Here is a 13726-nt window from a genome sequence, read left to right on the forward strand (position 1 = left end):
CGAGCGTGTATGCGGCCTTCTTCCCCATTTGTCATGGACAAACTGTAGCACTTCATAAACGAGTGAAGTAAAAACAAAGAAACGAAAAGCATCGCATACTGTTTTGTACACTCCACCGTACGCCTTGGCCCAAAGTGGTGTATGTGACGCCAACTCTGGTACACACTCGTCACGGGGGTGGCTCTTAATGTGCTAGATGTTTGTAATTAATGACACTGGGCGTTATGCCGAATGGTTTTGAAAGAAAGGCAACAGAGAGGGACTCCGAAAAAAAACACACACCCCCCGAATTACGACGAAACGACCGAAATGGCCCCGTTGGCCACAGACAGGAAAGGGCACACATCAGCATGATGATCAGCAGCAGCAGAAGCAGCAGTTGACCGGCAGCTTCTATGGTCTCGGTGTCAGCGCAACGAGCGCACACACGTACTCGTACGAGGTTTTGACAATTCCGTTTGCGTTCCATGCGTCCTTCAGCAGCATGGCGTTTGTTGGACAGCTTCGCCGCAGGGTTAATGGTTCGTCCCGTGTCAAAACAGCACTGCTAGAGATGCAGTGACAAAAAGAAGAGGAAGAGCCCAGAAGACCAGAGAACACACAGGAAAGACTCATAAAACATGACTCTGTGTCACGTCGAGTACGGTACGGCAAACGGGGTTCGCTAGCGCAACGATCGGTCATCCGTTTGTTCCCCCGTGGGAACCGCGCGCGTATGCCAACCGACCAACACTACTCTGGGGAGTGTGTGCATGTTTGGAAGCGTTGTTCGAAAGAACTGACAAAGCAGACCCTTGCCCCAGCATGCTTGTCACGCGCGCGTTGAAGCATATTTGGAACCGTGGACCGTTTTTTTTTCTGCTGACTGGCTGGCATCATTTTCCGTTCTCGTTTTGTTGCCGGTTGTCAATCGGCCAACCCGAAGTGTCTGATTTTCCAGTTCCAGAAGTTGGAGCAGACGGCGATGACTCTGCGAGGCGCGAATTGCAAACTGATGTCGAGGATAAACTAAACTGTTCCGAGATCGACATTTTACGAGTTTCACGATGTTAAAAATCAATTTTCCATCCTGTCGCTTGCTTTGGTAGGTAGGTAGGTAGGTAGGACCCTGGAACGTATTTCCAACCCATAGCGAAACACCATCAAGTGTAGTTCAATGTAAAATTTGCCTCGAAAGTCACACGCCAGCAAGTGTACTCGCTGGCACGTTTAAATTATCACACGGGCACGACCGGGACGACGGCTAGCGGTGATTAAGCACACTCACCCGCGATCCTGAGATAATGTTTGCGTCAGGCCCGTGTTACAGCTGGAGGATGCCGGTGGGGCAAGCACAAAGAAAAAAAAAATCCCCCACAGTAATTGAATTGAATTCCCATCGAATCCCAAACTCCTCATATCCCAATGACAGCTGATTTGACCCGGCTGTTCCACCTTCCAGAGGGGGGCGCACATGATTCGCCGGTGACGTCAGCGCTCTCGGGGATTCGCATCATTCCGGTAGCAACGTGATGCACTATCGAACACAACCTAGTGCCGGTGGTGCAAGCACCGAACGGTGGTGGTTAGTGATAAGCTGCAAGTTGAAGAAAATAGTAAATATTTGCACTCCGAGGGCTTACCGTTGGAGCACGAGGGAGTGACGCGGTGCGTCATTAGCAGACACATCCGATTTCAATTTATGGCCTCCTGCCACAGTTGGGCCATAGCAAGTGTCATCTGCCGGGGGCTGTTTTGTAGGGCGTCGCGAAACAATAGCCTGACATCGAATTGTTCGTCCAACGTACGTCATAAGGCTTAACATGACGCATTGCCACGACTTACTGCGTCTCCATGATCCTGCCACACTGACATCTCGAGTGTCTCACTCGTGAGAGATGGATGGAAATCAAAGCTGTCGCAACGGGAACAGTGGTCGCGAAAAAGTGGTCTGACAGACGGTGGAAAACACGCCAAACACGCATCACCCCACGTCACAGTCTGTGTGCGTGCGATCAGATCGGAGCGTACTTTATCTTCTCCCCGGTGCGTAATGAGGGCAGCCAGTCTTAGGTCCCCTACAGACCCCCGTGAGGTTGTCGTCTCGATATTGGACGATAATTGATTTTCTGACTATTGTGAAAACAATTCAATTCTCATTGCGTTTCGCGGGACTTATTTGTTTCGCTAAATGTGATTATGGCTGGAGAATTCCAGATTGATTTTATGTAGATATCCACTATTGTTATTAGAGCTACGCGATTGGGAGAGCTGGACCAGAGACCCCCAAACAGCTGGTCGCGTATGTGTGTTTGCTTGATGGAAGATAACATGTTGGGAAGGAACAAACCATACCAAAAACAACACGACCTCAGAATCCATCATCATTAGAAGACGAGAACAATGACTGGCACGGACGGACGGGACGGACGGGAGAGCATATTGTTGCCTGTTACAGCAATAGATTGTCCGATGGCGTGTTGTTAGCGCAAACTCTTTTTTTTTGCTGTTGGTTTCGGAGAAGTAACAATCTACAACACGCCTTTCCACGTACGCGACTCCGTACTTTTTCGGTCCCGCTCCACTACCAGGCAGGAACTGATAGGCTGTGGCGGGAGAATCGAATCGAAGCCGTAAATCAATCTAGGTTAATGGTGGAGGGCAAAACAATTGGAATGATGATTTGCATCAAACCAACCATTTTTGCTTGGCCGGCTGGCATCTGTTCTGGAACGAAGGTGCCCCGGGGTAAAAACGGGGCGTCATTTAAACGTGTAAATGCGAACGAAGAAAACGAGGTGTTTCAATGGGTGTAAACACATTTGCATTCGCCCGAGCAAGCTCCAAAGAACTATCAGGATCGTGGCATCTGTTCAGGAATGTCTATTCATTTTCCCGAGGGTGCGAATAATTCTCCACGCTCACATGGATGGGTTTGGGTTTGGAACGGTTGGGCGTTTTGCAGTAGCGTTTAAGGTGTAAAGGGTTCTGTTTACCGTGCATTAGTGTGATTGCGATGGCGTTTATAAACATCGTTGCATAAGATTGGCAAAGAAATCAGTTGCGCATTTATGGAAGTGTTTATGGCAGTTTCTATTATCACAACAAACCATTATTCAATATTCGCTAGTGAGGTGCCAACTGCCGACCACGCGATCACAGGCAAGCGTCTGTTACTTGAATGTCCTCCAAAACTTCACATGCCTCAAAAGGTCAAAGTCAGCCTGCGATAGAAGCATTGAAGAATACCAAGGCTATATCCCGCATCAATGATGATGATCTTCTCAATTATCTGTACAAAGCCCTCCAAGTTTTGTAAAGATTTGGAATTTTACTTTTTTAAGATCTGATTGGAAGAATATCTGGGCGTAAACATTAGACGGCAAAATACGATCAATCGATTTGAACAGCTCGGATGACTCCTGCTGTAGATGGATTCAATGAGAGTCTGAAGAGTCTAGTAGAGCTTATAATTACTAAGAGTAAGTAACAAAAGCTAATGAAAACTAGTCGGGACCCTTTCAACTGCTTGTTACATTGAGACAGAGAAATGAGAGGTGCTGGATTTTTTTAGGAGTTTTATACAAGATATCAAATCTGGAGCAGAGACCTTCACCAGGCCTTTTGAAGCTCACTTTGATCCTAGTTAAAAATGGATTTGAAGCTCTGTGGAGCTCTTTGAAGTTTTTTAAGTCAACCTCATAAATTGCTCTTGATAGCCAAGCTTTGTTGACAGATAATTGAGAGGTAATCTTTAAGTTTTTTATACCTTATTAATCGATTGTCTTCATAAGCACTCTTTAAAAAAAAAACTTCGAGCAATAACATAAAGCCAAGTGATTATGATAATACGTCCTAGATTTGCGATTGAAACTTTCAAACGACGATCAGCGACCATTAGAGAGCGATGGGATGGCCGCAGCGCACCAGTGTCGTCGCTAATCTAACTAATGCCAAAAATGGCATTGAAATGACTGCTGCTGATGCCCTAGTTCGTCCGGATCGTCTCACTTAAATGATTAAGTTTCCCGCAACCCATCGAGACCCGGGTCCCGGTCGGTCGGTGTCACACACCAGCCGGCAATCATCGGGTGGGAAGCGACGACGGTTCATAAAGAAGCTATTGTATTTTGTGCCACCATCGCATCGCGGCCAGCATCAATCGCATCGCGGCCTGCATCGATCGATCTCCATCGGAAAGCGATTGTAATTGACGACAATGAGGCTTTTCTTCTTGATGGCTGGCTGGGGCGCGTCTGAATGCCTCGTGACTGGCTCTTACCAAGAGATTCATGGATTGCAAATGGATGGCGAAAAAAAAGGCGACGACGAATGAGACTTGGGGTGGAAAAACGTGCCCCTCGTTCCATCGATCCGAGATTCCACAAGCTTCCCGTGACTGTTGCTCTTCTTGCTCGCTGTCTGCCTTTGATTGGATGCATTGGGCGGGTGAAGCATGGAGCGCAAAAGCATAGCTGAAAGGAAAAATAAATCCGATAGCGCAATAATAACCGCAGCAAATCACTTTGAAACGAGCAGATAATGAGAGTTTGCGTTCATTTCGGCAGCTGGGAAAACTGTGGTGGAAAATGGCTCTGGCAAGCTTTTCTTGGTATCGGCAAGATGAAGCGGATTGCAATTTCGTTTCGCGCACTAAGCATTCGCAAGCAGACCGAGCAGAAGAGTGTGTACGTGCGGAGCGAAATGGCATCCATTGTGGTTAAAGTGCTGTAGCAGCGCAAGCAGCATCGCAAAAAGAACACCCCACGCTGCAAACGTCATCTTTGAAGCGTTTCTTGCTTGCTTGCTGCCAAAATTACCTCCTCCCTGGCCCAGTCTGAGTTTGCCTTCGAAGCTTCATTAATGTACACCAGCGCTGGTTTGAAGTGATGGAAAATGAGTAAGGAAAAAAAATGAAGCTGCATATAGACTCAACAGTCCGTAAAAGAGCTATATGAGAGCTCTTTTGTGAAAGGAACAAAAATATGTGGAGATAGTTTAAAGCAATGTTTCTGTCAGTTGTTAAGAACAAAAGAAGGCCTAATTGAACAATTTCTATTGGACGACTCGTACACAAACACCTGCCTGTCCAGCTTCGGAAAAAGGCCGATCAAGGGAGCTACTATTGGCAGACCAAGACCTATCGAGATTGTAAAGCCAAGACTTTGTGCCAGGTGTCTTAGAGTCCCATCAAATTGTCCTTCGTCATTTGTATCATGCTTTACAGACACAACACTACAGCGTTATTGATTGATGAGGTGTTACTATAGACAAAATAGTGGAGGAACTTCTACGAGATATGTTTTCGTACTATTAAATTTACCTCTAGCAAAAGAACTTGGCAATAGTGAGGCATATTCTCACCATCAGTTGTAACAGGTGCAACTAGAAGTTTTATCAATATGGTTTCAACCTTTAAAGACATTATTATTAATTTGACAGCCGTCGGACCGTTAGTCGGTGAGTCAAAGCATGAGGTGAACTAAGGTGAGCTAAGGAACTTTTGTTACAATTGCTGGATTGCTCTCAAAGACAGCTCTTTTGAGTAATGTCATTAAATTTTGATGAAAACAAAAACAAAACTCTAAGTTAGGACAAAGATGTATCTACCCATGTGTCTATAGGCTGCTAGAAGTATTACAACAGAACAGGGTTGAACCCAAATACTGACAAGGAAACCTGAGACTTTATCGTCTGGTACCTTCGGTGTTGTAAAACTTGATCTCAGGCGTTTGAATGTCTATTTGAATATCCTGAACAAGACAAAACATCATTGTCCAAGATCCTTATTGACTTCAGCCAATATTTCCAATTATTATCCAATCCAAACTCCTTTTTGACTTCAGCAACGATAAATGGATTTATTGGCTCCTTATAATAAGGTCCTTCTCCTATCATTCTGTAGCAACTGATGGCTCCTAAAGAGCTGAAGATATTCGAACAGTTGTATTAGCGATAGCCATGGCTAACATGGAGTATCTTAGTATTAAGGTAAGACGATGTTAGCGAGCCTCTTAGACCTGTCCTCATGACGGGTGATCTCTTGGCTTCAAATTCATAAACGTGTTCATAGGTGATCTCTGTGGGACATGTCAGAGAGTGCTTTTGATGATGAAACACCGTACGCAGGAATAACAATTAAACTATTCACTCTTGAAATTGTGCACGATCAGTCTAATTTAAAGCTATTGATTTCAAACAAAATTGCTGCACTTTTTTATTCGACCAAAGATAACCTTGTATGGAGTGATTGCCCAATTCCAACTTGGATTAACGCTGTCCTAAAATAATTCCATTCGTTTTTTTTTCTACCCTATTTTTAAACCACAATTGCCTAATGATATCCTCCATATCTTTCCACATTTGATTTCGAAATTATGGATGGGTTTTTGTTTCAGCTCATTCACTTCCATACCAACCGTCCTGGTGATGGATGGGTATTTTGATGCACACACATTGAGGGTCCATTGTTTCACCTAGCGCTGCACGAACGAATGCGATGTGCATGAATTAGTGATAATCACGCGCTTTTTTTACCAACGAACCAGCCAAACAACACCTCGATGAGCATTAACATCCACTCCGAATCGATTCTGCAATCAATCCAGGTGCGCTGTGCAGTCCCAATCTCCCCGCAGGCCCCCCGTCGGCGCTGCTCATTAACATACATTCTCCCCGTCATTCCTTCCCATGGCTTCCCAACCCCGCCGGCACCCGGTATTGAGGGTTAATTAAAAATCCATTGTAAGTGTACCATTTGCCGCGCATGCAAGACACCTGAAACCGATCTCGCTCGCTCGCTGAGGAGTGCGCAGCTAATCGGCGGCGATCGATTACCGGACGCCCGAGTGCCAGAGAATTCGGTTCGGAGGGGGGTGCCGGGAGAATAAAACAAAAGAAATCCCAACATCGAACCAATGATAAACATAAAAAACCCAACTCACACTCGAAAACTCATCTTGAGCACACAGTGATTAACGTGATGAAAGGCATCAGCTTAAGATAGCGCCAAACGAAGAGGGAACGTTGAGGAAGAAGAAGCGAGGTTCAACACTGAGTGGAGATGAAAAGTGGAGAAACAGAAAGAAGTTCGTCCAAACCCAACCGCGAGTGAATGGCTAAATTCCGTGTCTAGCAAACCCGACATGCCCGTCACGGGTAGGAAGAAGACGCGCAAGAAGAGCTACACGATGATCATTAATTAGACAGTCGATGATGTTTGTCGCTCGAAGTTTTTTTGTTTCTCTCGTTTTGGTCACGCGGACATGCGCTCGACGGTGAAGCAGAAACCTTAACACACACATCACCGTTCTCCGTTAAGACAGTGTCTTAGGCCTGGGCTTTTTCTGAGCATCATTTCTCGTTTTTGGGGTGCGAAAGTAGGCCCTTGTATAAATTACCTCTCATTCCGACGGAAAGTAGAAGGCAAAAACAGGCTCCTGCCAATCCTGAGCAAAATTATTCAATACGTCCATGGAGCCAGCGATCGGTGGCTCGATAAGTACCCATTTTCCGGCCCTTTTTGCAAACAGGGCTTTACCACGGTAGAAAAAAGAGCCCTTGATGGTTAGCGCATTTTTTTCCTGGCTTGTTGTTCGTTGTTGGCTCAAACCGATCAATCATCGTCAATAGTGCAGCGGTCGGGATAGTCCGGTCCGGATTAGGCGCGAAAGCCAAACTAACCCGCTGCTTGTTTAGGGTGAGAGACACCACCACAGGCAAGGGTACAAAACCATTTCAAATTGGCAAAGGTGACAAAAGAGCGCAGGAAATTACCGCACCCACCACCGGTGCAGGCCCCGTATACCGTTCCTCACAGGTATATGTATTGTGCTAATGTCTGGCACGACTGCAACGCTACGTGTCTGAAATGTTTAAATTGCAAATTAAGCTCCAAGCCGGTGTGTCTGTGTGTGAGGACCGGGAAGGTGATCGGAAAGCTCAAATGTCTTCGAGGGCCCCGGCTTTGCTTGGCCTTTCCATGGGAGGTTAGGTTTTTTTTTGTTGCTTTTCGTGCATGACTTGAGAGTGAGTTTGGCTTTATGGCTGTGGCGATGCCCTGGTCTGGGTTGCTTTCTGTTTGGGTGTGGAACGATTTTTTGGCGATCATAATCGGCGGCGCGGAACTTGCACGGGAGGATCACGCATGTTAACATATTTCATGTGAAGCGAAAGCTCACAAATCTGCGAACTGGTTATGGTAAAACTGGTAATCGGTGTCGGTGCATATCGATATCGTCTTTCGCTTTGGTGGTTCGGATCGGTTTTCGTAGATGGGAAATGTGGTATCCATACACGTAATGGATAGTCAACGTGCGTATCAAAGTGATCAAATTTGGTGAATTATAAAACGAACGAATTATAAGATCCGGGAAATCTAATAAAATCGTAAAAATTGTTCAGGAGCAATACACGCATGCTCACATATTAATCTGGCTTTTTGGCATTTTTGAAGTCTTCAGATATTGCAACAGCTTAAAATGACGCAAAAAGTTTGCTTTTGGAGTTTGTCATACTTTTCGGCTTGATATTACTAATTCGGAAAATATTAGATTTCTAACCCGAAATTAATACTTGATATGTCTAGGTAGGTATCTTAAAGTATCATCAAACTATCAAATTAAACTTAGTTGAGCAATGTTAAAGTTTCCCAATTGATTCTATAAAATTATTTACGAGACATAATGATATCATGAAGTTGGATTGTTGTCACTGCAGGGTCCGAATAATATTTGATCCCTGGTCCTACCTGTGAAGACCGGCGCCGCTATCGCCTCTACTATCGAGGGGTCGACCTCATGATATGTCAATAAAGCTGATGTTGTTTATGGCAAATATTTTGCTTTGATAGCTATGACTTATCAAACTTATCTCAAGCTCGAGTTTGATCGATGTTGTACAAGATATTGGCAGTAACATTTTTGAGGTATACTTGGCAAAAACCTGGATCAAATCACAGAGGATCTGTTAGGTAGAAGTGAACCTGATTTCTAGACGTAAATCGTCTAGAAATTATTAGACGTCGAGACATTATTTTCATGGAGATGGCCTTGGGGAGTAAATGTCATGATTGCTTTCCAAATTTTAAATACGCTTCATTGACATTATTTAAAGTGAGGATATTGACCCTAAGACACCCATCCAGAACCCTTCCCCATGCACTGGACTAGTTTCGAATAAAATCATGTCACTAAAAGCTGGAAATGGCTCACCGAGATCTTTCGAGCTTGTTGTTGTACCAGTCACCTGTCTCTCATTTTTCAACATAATATTGTCCAACACGATATTATCATTACAAATCATTAAAATGTTAAACGACAGGTAGAAAAATCCCAAGGCAACAAAATTCGGAAGAGAGTACGAGAAAATAAAAGTCATCGGAAAATCCTTGACGGGGTAGAAATATCGACACTTTTAATCTTATGGAAAGCGATAGAATATTTTAGGTTTAATTCCATACCTGCACGCACCGAAGGCAAGACTCAGAATGTTCTAAAATTATAAGCCGCGTGAAAAACAAAATGGCTTGCCGTTGCCTAGGAATAATTGATGCACAATAAATGGGATGTGCGTAATTACTGTAATTCGAAACTCACGTAAATTAAAGAAAATAATTTCACCATTATTTCTCGCCGAGTTCACCAATAAATAATGGAATTATATTTCTGCTTCGCCTTTGATTAGTTAGTCAGTCCTGCAGCTGGAAGAGTTCCAGGTTCTCCACCAAGAAAGCAAACCGGCAAGAGCGCATAAAAGCAAATTATCAAACTTTTGTTTATCGGTAAATTAATTCGAAAATTTAAAGCCTTCTCCATTGCCATTGTTGCTCCCAGGCCGGTCCGTTCGCCTCGACTCCCAAAAACCCCATTTGCTACTTTTCCACGTACCACCAATCAGCGCCAGCCACAGCCAGACGGGAAGGGAAAACGAGGAACGAAACGGCACGAAACCAACCGTCGATCGGCTGGCGATAACTGGCGCGCGCGAGGCTGAAGATTTCATATTAATTTCCCTCAATAAGCGAACGGAATGGTTTAATTACGGCCGAAACCTTTCAAAACGTGGCCCCGGCCCCCATGCCACCATGGCTTCCTCGCATCCCTCCGTGGCCAAGGCAATCTAATTTTTATCTTCTTGATCGCATTTTTTGGATCTTGTGCATGGCCGGTGTGTGTGTGTGTGTGTCCCTCCAATAAACGGGAGGCATGTGGGAAACCTCGACCACAGACATGCACACACAGTACAATGGCCCACTCCGTTCCTGGGGCTTCCGTTCCCCCCGTGTTCCGTGTTTTGTTTGTTGAGGGTGCTTTTTGATTGTGCTGTGGTGTGGTTCATTTCGAGCGAATTGCCTTCAATTTGCCGGACGCATTTGCACCCGACCGGGGGCTTGAAAGAAAAACTCGAACCTATCCTCCTAAACACGCGGAAGTGTTTATAATTGATGTGGTTGTTTCCGTTGCTGGGGTCCGGGAGGATGGGGGTTGGGAAGCACAAGAACCTCACCACACAAACACATTAGTCGCACAGGGTGTGAGTGAGTGTCTCCAAAAAACACTCCAAAATGAGCTTTATTAACGACCATCAAGACAAGACGTCAAACTGGCCCCTTTCCAACGTGAGTTTGTGCGTGGCTTTTCCGGAAGTCTTGTTCGGGCACCGGGTGGCGGCTTTTGTTTTATTATTTTGTGTTGGACAATTTTGTGTTCCATCGATTCTTACCTCGCCGAAACGCGAAACAAACAGACGTCATTAGCTGGATGAATAAGAATACGGCATCACACGGCGCGAACCATTGTGTGTCGACGCTCGACGCCAATTTCGGCCAAGCGTTCCAGCTGCGTTTTTCCTTCGCGACTCCGCTTGCGTACGTACTTGGCTTCCATTTATCAATAGTTTTTCCTTGAAGAAAGAATAGTGACACGCAATATAAGGAGGGAGAGTGAGAGCGAGAGAGAAGGAAAGGCCTTCGATGGACCGGATGGGCTTCGGTGCAGACAAGTTGGTGGTTACAAAAATGAGGCCATTAAAAATCAATTTATGCACTATAAATCACATTAGTGTTATTGTTTTCTTCATGCTTGCGTTGTCCGTCTCTCGTTCCGACTCTTTCGGCTTCTCTCTTCTGTAGCTAAACGGTTGCAGGCAGTTGCATACGATCGCAACAAAATGGTTTCCATGATGAAATTTCTGATGTGTACGGAAGAGTCCAAGTGCGTTTCGTGGTTCTTAGCCGTCCCGTTTCTGTTACATCACAAAGACCGGAAGCAGAATTTACCAAATGGGAGAAAACTTCACCCACCGGATGGGAAGTTTCCCTGCGAGCAGTTCTTTCCAGCCGGAAACAAAGTTCGAGTTTGGAAAATCGAATGCCCACCAGACAAGAGAAGGAAACAAATAGTACGAAATTAAAGCGAAACAAGGAACCCGTAGGAACAGAAGCCAGTGTTGGGGGGAGGGTGGGTAATTCCTTCCCGGGCGAACATCCGAGTTTCCTGCGCGGGTTTGCAATGAAATTGAAAATTAATTACCGCCGCTTGTGCCAATTGATTAACCTGCGCCATGGATCTCTGCCCGACGGGTGGTGTTGTTGCATCCCCTAATTGGGACGGAGCGGCGTCGGTATGGAATATAGTAATGCCCTGCCCTGGATGGAAGAATGTGTTTCGTGTTTTCTTTTGCTTCTTTCGCTTTTTCCGAAAACGACCGTATCATGTTTCTTCCAAAAGAGGAAGGCACGATGGAACTTTGAAAAACATCTTCCCTGTTACCATGGTCATTCGGGTGCGAGAGAGAAGAACTTCGGTAATCGTTAAAACGCGATGAAGGATGTGGAAACGTGATACATGTACCTGACACGACGTACGGAAGTTGCTATTGGAAAAGCGTAAAAGCTAGTTTTTCCTTTTTTTCGAGAATCACAAGACATGCTTCCCGGTACAGGTTTATTTCTTGGGCAGCAGCGCACCAACCGTGGTAAGGTTTTGAAATCAAATTTCTTCGATGGATTAAAAACATTTGAAAGGATATTCAATTCCAACTGTCAAGATGGTGGAGGAATTTCTGGAGTATTTTGCTTTTGTAATCGAAGTAGAATGGATTTTCTTGGGAGGATTGAAGATAAATCCGATTTTGTAACACTAGATGAAGCTAAATTTAGATTTGTAAGGTCTTAGTGAATTTATATATTAAATATTCGCTACTGATGCAAATAAATTGTCTACAAAACATTGTATAAGGCTTAAAAGATAAGTATAACTATTGACGAGTGAGAAAAAAAAGTGACTAATAATAAATCTACATTACATGGAGGCTGTCTTGTGGCTTTGTAATAGCGATGCCAGTCCTCCATACGGTAGGATCGAATATTGACTTTGACTTCGTTTTACCAGTTACTGTCTTGTGTACGGGGAGGTCTGGTCTGGATAGGATTTGAGTCCCGGTCCTGCCGTGCTAAGAGTCTCTGCGGCGGACTGACCATCTATTTATTTATTTATTTATTATTTAGTAAAGCTCTAGGCTCGTAGCCGTATTACCAAGACTGTCTAAATAGCGGGCAAAATAGAGTCATGATGGAAACCATAAATGATAATCGAAGATCTCCTGGCTGCAGGATTTCGTAAAGATGTCTTCTTTTTCCATGCATAAGATTCGAGGAATAAAATATGATTAAACGTTTAGAAATCATAGTCGTTTCATAGTCGTTCATTCTGTAAAACTTTGTCACTTTCTTTCTTACAATTAATTTACATTTCAGACGTTATAATTTACTACATAAGTCTTCTAAGTCTAAGTTGCAACATAAGTCGAATTTGGGTTTTTTTTATCTACATGAATAGATTAAAAAAACTTTACGGGCAGGGTTGAACGGTGCCGTTCGCATGACAGAGCCTTGCGAGACTAATTCGAACGGCCATTATGGACCTTTTAGAACTCGTCTGAGTACCGACTAATACGTTGTCCTTCGATGCATTTCTTTGAGCTAAGAGAATCTGGTCAGTTTTAGACAGAAAGACATGTCTTACATGTGTGTTTGAGTACTGGGACTGTACAAGTAAAAAATCGAACATTGTAATAATAAGAAATTTGAATTTAAAAACTCTCTAAAAACTCTTATAGTTGGAGCCAAAAACATCTACTCTGACGATTCTACGTTCTAAAACGATTCTATAGGTCCTCCATTGCAATAAATTTAGATAAAACTGTGACAGTACTTGAACGACACAACAAAAAATAAAATCCATAACACATTTTTGTCCTTTTTTACAACCTGTCATTTTAGGTACAATTTGTGTAATCCTGTTCGAGTAACTAGTTATTGAGAGTTAGTCTTACGTGTCAAAAAACACGTCTCCTTCTGATGGGAGTGTTGTCTCCTCTTTCTTTCGACACAATGTACGATCGATTGCAAATTCTAAGTTGTCGATGAATGAACCTCGCTCAGCATCTCGTCACTGAACTCTGGTTACAAACTGCCCACACCCGCATCCACCCATCCACCAGAAAGACGTGCAAACGGCAAAATCTTTAGCCATCAACACGAATAGAGCTCAGGCACCCTCCCACCCAGTGGGAGCAAAGGTCCTTAGGTTCTTAGTTTTCCCTCCACACGCAAGGACTCACCACTCCACACCACACAAAACCAAGTTGCTTTTAGCCATTGATCGTTAGACATGCCAGCACAGCTACTGGACTGCAAGATAAGGAGCCGAGTAGCCTTTTCTTTACTTACTCGGTGAATCTACAG

Source organism: Anopheles stephensi, chromosome 2, assembly GCF_013141755.1.
Source record: "Anopheles stephensi strain Indian chromosome 2, UCI_ANSTEP_V1.0, whole genome shotgun sequence".
NCBI lineage: Eukaryota > Metazoa > Arthropoda > Insecta > Diptera > Culicidae > Anopheles > Anopheles stephensi.